Source organism: Adiantum capillus-veneris, chromosome 6 (genome assembly GCF_014529385.1).
Source record: "Adiantum capillus-veneris isolate H3 chromosome 6, ASM1452938v2, whole genome shotgun sequence".
NCBI lineage: Eukaryota > Viridiplantae > Streptophyta > Polypodiopsida > Polypodiales > Pteridaceae > Adiantum > Adiantum capillus-veneris.
Window position 1 is genome coordinate 167,283,199 of NC_140936.1, and position 6,717 is coordinate 167,289,915.

At 42.3% G+C, this 6,717-nt stretch overlaps 1 pseudogene; it reads right to left on the bottom strand.

Moving 5' to 3' along the window:
- Nucleotides 1-5,964: 5,964 nt before the first annotated feature.
- Nucleotides 5,965-6,369, bottom strand: LOC147456672 (small ribosomal subunit protein uS12 pseudogene; annotated as a pseudogene).
- Between the last annotated feature and the right edge of the window lie 348 nt (nucleotides 6,370-6,717).

Sequence of the window (6,717 nt, forward strand, 5' to 3'; positions counted from 1 at the left end):
TCTATTAACTAATCAACCCAAATGATTTTCTCATATTGAACTGATCATGTGGGAGAATAAATGGGAACAAGGGTTAGGATATAGACATGTGCTTATAGATCTATCTCAACACGAGGCAATGGTAAAGGGGCCCAAATGAGAGATGGTCTATCAAAGAGCAAGGCTAACCAACGAAGCATAAAGACCTTAGGGTTAGCTTCTTTGAAGACCTCCAATAGTTAGTGTTAGAAGTCCTTTGACCTTAAGTAAGCTAGGGTTGTGCTTGAGGTGGGAACCCGACCCAAGCTTGAGGTGCTTATCATGCCTGATGACTGAGATGCTTGAGATTCTTGAAGTGCTTGATGATTGAGATGCTTGAGGTGCTTGTCATGCTTGAGATGCTTGTCATGCTTGAGATGCTAGGGTTGTACTTGAGGTGAGAACCCGACCCAAGCTTGAGGGGCTTAAGGGCCAAGTTTGTGGTGAGAACTAGGCCCAAGGTTGAGGGGCTTGAGGTGGCACAAAAGTCAAAGTGAATCCCTACAAGGAGGGGGCGGGCCATGCAAGAAGGGGGGAGTGGTTGCTTGACCACTCTCTCTCCCAAAGGGCACCCCTTGCCCAAGAGGCAAGTAGGACACATGTCAAGCCCCTAGCTAGGTTACTCTCATGGTGTGCCTAAAGCCTATTGGTTGGCCACCCAAGGGTCCAATGATAAATTAGTTAATTTGATTAATTGTTTTAGCATTTATCAAGACAAGGGGAAAGGGGGAAACTTGTCCCAACGCTACCCTTGTTGCTTGGTATGATTCTTGCTTGTGATTGGCTAGGCCTAGAGGGGTCCAATGAGCTTCAAGCATGAGCTACAAGCGGGGGGTCGACCAAAGCAAGTAGGGGGCCTGCTCGAGGGGTATACTCTCCCACACACACTCACACACACTCTCATTGTGTGAAGTGCAAAGTGCAAGAGCTCCCTCTCCTTCTCCAAGCAAGTAGAGAGGTTGAGAGCCTATCCAACACTCTTGGCTATCTACTGAATGCAAATCCAACCAAGATCCATGCTTCAATGCTTAAGCTTTCCATCTTCATTACTATGCTATTATGTATGCTAGCAAGAAGAGTGATGATAAGCGAGGAACTAATTCTTTCTCCTATGAAATGTTTCTTATTCCTCTTCCCTACCCTCATTCCCTGCTAGCTCTCTCCACCTTCGAAGGTTTTTGAGGTCTTGGAACTGAGGCTTGGGATAGTTAATACTTTCCACAAAGTTTATGTAATGCTCGTAATGCATGAAGCTTTCCATCTTCATTGCATCAACTAGGTCACAAGGAACACAAAGATTGTATTGTAACAAGTCTCTTTTGATGAGAGAAACTATAATACAAATGCCTATTGGAAGGGGGACCGGCTCCACATAAATCCGGTCCTCAACTGTTGTGGATTTGGAAAGGACCACAGTATCTTTTTGCTAGCTTAGCATAATACTTTTGATGACCCGTAGAATTTTTTCCAGTCGTTTGCCTCAATCGAGCCTTGTGAAACTTAAGTAAGACCCAATCATTTTGTTTGAACGTAAAGGCCCTTCTGTGCTTGTCAACATCAGATTTTTGCCTTTGTTGAGAGATGGATATAGCCTCCTTAATCTTTTGAAAATATTCTTGTAGGTCACGGCTATACTCATCGGCAACGAAGATCTTCCCATGTACTTTAAGTAGCAAGGGACTTTTAGGTCTTCCCTCAATTATTTCAAAAGGTGCTTTTCCCTAGAAGTATGTACATTATTATCGTAGGCATACTCTACAAGAGGTAAGTACTTTTCCCATTGTGAGCGTTGATCTACTTTGGTAACATTAGTCTTTAGTAGATCGAGTATCGTATGATTGGCTATCTCACTTTGGCCATCCGTTTGTGGGTGATAGACCGAAGAGAAATTCAATCTTGTTCCTAGATTTTCAAAGAGATCTTTCCAGAAATTCAATCTTGTTCCTCGATTTTCAAAGAGAGCTTTCCAGAAATTACTAGTCATTCTAGGATCTCTATTTGACATGATGGATGTTGGCAATCCATGGTGGTTGAAAATCTGTGATATGAAGAGTGTTGCCATTTGGTGTGCCTTAATAGTCTTTTTGACAGGAATAAAGTATTCTTGCTTGCTAAACCTATTGATTGTTGTCTATACTCCCGTATTCCCATGGATAGATTTGGGTAATCCAAAGATAAAGTCCATGGATATACTCTCCCATGGTGATTTTGGGATAGGCAATGGCTGGAGTAATCCAGGTTGCTTCCCTCTATCATAGTTGGTCTTTTGGCATACCACACATTTTGAAAACATATTCTTGTATGTCCACTTTTATGGTAGGCCAATAGAAATACGTCTCTACTCCTCGGAGAGTAGTTTGAATGCCTTTATGCCTCGCATAGGGAGAAGCATGGGATTCATACATGACTTTCTCACGAAGGGAGTGGGTAACACATAGCCTATTGCCTTGGAGAAGATATCCATCCTACAAGGTGAATGGTTCCTCTTTCTTCCCCAAAGCAAGGATGGACATTATGTCTCTATAGTCAGGGTCAGTAGCATACTCATCTCTTTGCACAATGCAAAGAAAGAAAATAAAAAGTGGGTTTTTAACGTTGTCGAGAAGACTTGTAAGTAGTGCCGAGAAGATGCCAAGTCCCTAGATGTGGGAAATTGTAGTAGCTCAGAATAAAGAGAGTAACCAAAATCAGTTAAGTGAAAGGAAGATATATACAAAGGCCTAATCTCTAATCACTGATCGATGAACATTATGTGGATATGTAAAAATCATGGTGACAACCCAATGATTTTTGAATGCTAATACCCAATCTCAATGACCAAATTCTGGAGTGAGTTGGGTAGATAAGTAGCCAGAGGATCCGATCTCCCTCACATAGCCCTTGCTCACCAATAGCTCCTCCATCATTGCACTTGCAACCCATGACGAGGCATTACCCTGTTTGCACAAGCACCTGAAGATGGAGCCCGTGATGAGATATGACCCTGTATGCACAAGCACCTACAGATGCCAGCCTCGGTTGTGATTCCTTCATTTGCTGCCAAAAAACAACATGATGTCAGATAGCCCTTTCTCTCCACCTCCTCCAGCTCTTTTTTTCCAAAATCCCTCTAGTCTTCCCCTTTCCATTTTCATCATCTCGTCCCCCTCTTAAACCACATTCACACAAATCTTTTTTTAATGCATCATAGTTATCATACTCAACAAAGTTATTACTACTCATTGTTCATTTAAGATGTCCTTTGGTGTCCTTGTTTTTCTTTGAAAATGTATGCTTTCCTACACCGCACATAGCTCTCTCTCTCTCTCTCTCTCTCTCTCTCTCTCTCTCTCTCTCTCTCTCTCTATGTATATGTGTGTGTGTGTGTGTGTGTGTGGCCTTGATCAATTTTTCCATTCGCTCAGTAAAGTTTGCTCTATGTATGATAAGACTCCAACTACAACAATCCATTGCTTAAATGATGCCTACCTATGTCATCAACCATTCTTTTAATTATTTGTACAATAGTAAAATCTTGTAATTTTCTTAAAGACATGGATGACAAGTGGTAAGGGTCTGTTGACACCTATAAAACACATCCAAGCCTGACAATATGTTTTGCTTGTTTGTATAGATGCATGTGAGGACACCCTCCTTCCTTGGTGCTAGGGTTTTCTCTTCCTTAAAGGACTAGATAACCTTCTACCCTATACTAAATAGAATGAAATCTCATTGTTTGACACCCTTTGTACAATTTTCTTTGAACAATTTGAAAGCCCCTCTATTTTTAAATAGTTGAGGGCTTTGGGGTGATCTTTGATATTTCTCTCTTTCTCTTAGTACCCACATTTTGTGATCCTCTCAAGTTGAAAAAATCTCTCGATATATCATCTTTGGAAACTTTTTATTGCGCTCTATTTGACCATGACTACTCTCAATCTGTCACAATATGTACCAACAATCTCGATGGATCTCTTTCATTAACACTTATACGGTCATCCAATTAGAAAACGATGGAAGTTATCCTTTGACCATTAAGTGACTACATGGATTAGTTGAATAGTGTAGCTCACTCTCCACTCTAGTGAGGCTAGTCCTTGTTTTTATGATACTAGTCAAACATAGTTTTCAAATTGGATGATAGTCACAAAAGATTACAAACCACCTATCGATGAGTCTTACCACGCACCGAGCGAGTTTTTCTGAGCAAAGACAAACCCGAGCAAGTGTTTGTATGCAATATAGTAAATTTTATCATCAACAGAATATTTATTTTTTGCTATATATGGATGCACTACAACAAAAAGATTTTTCAATGGATATACTACCTCCTAAATTCCAAAATATCAAAGTTTACTTGACAGGTCATGCTTGAAAGTAATGATATACACACTTTGCTAAAAGCACAAGCAACTAGCTGCATTGAAGCGGCTGGCTTAATTATTTCAGGATTATAACCATCGTAAGCTTTTCTACGCACATGTCCACTTTGACATTTACTCGTTCTATTTCTTTGCCCTCTGCCATCTGCATCGCCAACAGCCTAATAGCATCAACAGAAAAATCTGTTGACAAGTGGGGACTCAAGTAATTGAGCACTTCTGACACCTTAACACTGTCTCGTCCAAGTGCCTTCTTAAGGGGAGGATCACATAAGATCTGCAATTTCTCAGTACTACTCTGGAGCTTGTGAGAGTTGATGTAGCCCCATGCTCTTTTGAGGGCATCAAGGCTCCGGTCTCCGAGGTTTGCCACCTCTGGGCTCGGGCTTGGGGTCAGGCTACCGGGAGTGGTTTTGAGTTCAGCTTTGGGCACTTTCTTGCTCATCTATTCATCAACTCATGCAAAACGCAGAGCAATCACACACTAGACCAGGGGCAAGATCCCTCTCGCGATGGCAAGATGAAGGATCGCGATCGATGACAAGAAGATGGATTGGGATTGGCTGGGGTTGAGCGATCGAAGCTGGCTCTTGCACGTGCAATACCCCATACTATAGCAACAAGGCTGCATGATACAACCGAGCATTGGACGGACTGTACTGAAAAACACCTACATGGACCGTAAGAGAGAGGTAGAGGTGATGGTGAGGCAACTTTACACAGCTTGTCGGCGAGAGAGGAAATGCCGACGAGATGGGATGGCTGCAATAGCACACACATTAAAACCGTCACTTCTCCCCTCCCTCTCTCTCTCTCTCTCTCTCTCTCTCTAAAAATAATGCACAAAATTTCTCCTCTTCAAGTATCATTCTCCTCACATACCATTCAGAAAACTACTAGATCAAGTACTAAAATAAGTCTCACAAAAAGACCAACTAAAACCGCTCCAAATGAGCGGACTACACAAAAAAGTGACCCTCTTAACCAGACCCACTTCTCCAAAGTCACTATATTGAAGCTCTATTAGCTCACAAGAGGTTCATTCAAAGATAAGCTTGACAGGTCGATTACATTACTTGGCCCAGTACCAGCTCGGACCATTTGTAGTACCTCCATCGCCTCTACCACTTTGGCTTTTAGTGCCTCTAAAGATTCAATTCAATGTAAAACTTCTGGCTGATCCATCTCCAGTAACATGCCCTTAACTTTTCCTGTGTGACCATGTTCGAATTGATCTACAAGTGGATACAATTGCTCGCCCAACATCAATCTCTGTTGTTCAGGAGGAGCTGATGCTAGCCTAAGGCTCATGCCAAAGCAGGAATCTCCTTTCTCTCTCATTCTCTCTCTCTCTCTCTCTCTCTCTCTCTCTCTTTATTGAGGACAAACAAAGTATCTTTATCTTCATTGACACAATGATTCTCCATCCCATGGTTCAAAAGAAGGAAATGCATGCATCGAAAAATAGCAGCTTGCTCATCTCATGAGATTAACAAAATTTTCGTGATGATCTCCCCTGGCCGTTCCCAGGAAGCTAATCAATAAGGTACAAATCCTGCAGGACTTTCACATATCTTCTCAAATCTTAAGACCTTGGCTTCTCCTTCTTTTCCTTGAAAAGGGCAAGGAGAGACACTCCCGATACCTTCACAACCTTGAACCGCACTCCATGAATATCACCAACAGCATGTCCCTTACGAACGAACCCATCAATCAACACTTCATCGTTTTCTTCAATGTAGTTCAAGCAACCATCATATGGAACAAAGGCCGCAATCTTCTTTTTATTCTTGATAAGCTGTACCCTGGCACATTTTCGAATGGCAGAGCTGGACTGCTTGTCTTCAATACCAATCTTCTCAAGAACGATGCCCTTGGCGTGGGAGGAGCCTGCGAAGGGCTTCTTCACTCGTTTCCAAGATTTCTTTTTTTATATGCCTTGTCTGCCCAGTTTGCGAATAGCTCCCATACCACGTGTTTTCCCCATGGTGGCTGTTGCTGTTACGCATGTGACTGCTGTTAGTGCCCAGGAGCTCTCTCTCTCTCTCTCTCTCTCTCTCTCTCTCTCTCTCTCTCTCTCTCTCTCTCTCTCTCTCTCTCTCTCTCTCTCTCTCTCTCTCTCTCTCTCTCTCTCTCTCTCTCTCAGTTTTTTGAAAAAAAAACCCTCTGAAAGAGTGCGCACCGGTGCGCGCTCTTTCAGAGGGTTTTTTTTTCAAAAAACTGAGAGAGTATGTGCTACCAGCAGAAGTATAATCGAAAAATAAAGGAAATCAATTGAAATTACGAGAGGAGAGTAAGCACAACCAGAAGGTGTCGCACGAGGAGGGGGGAAAGGGCA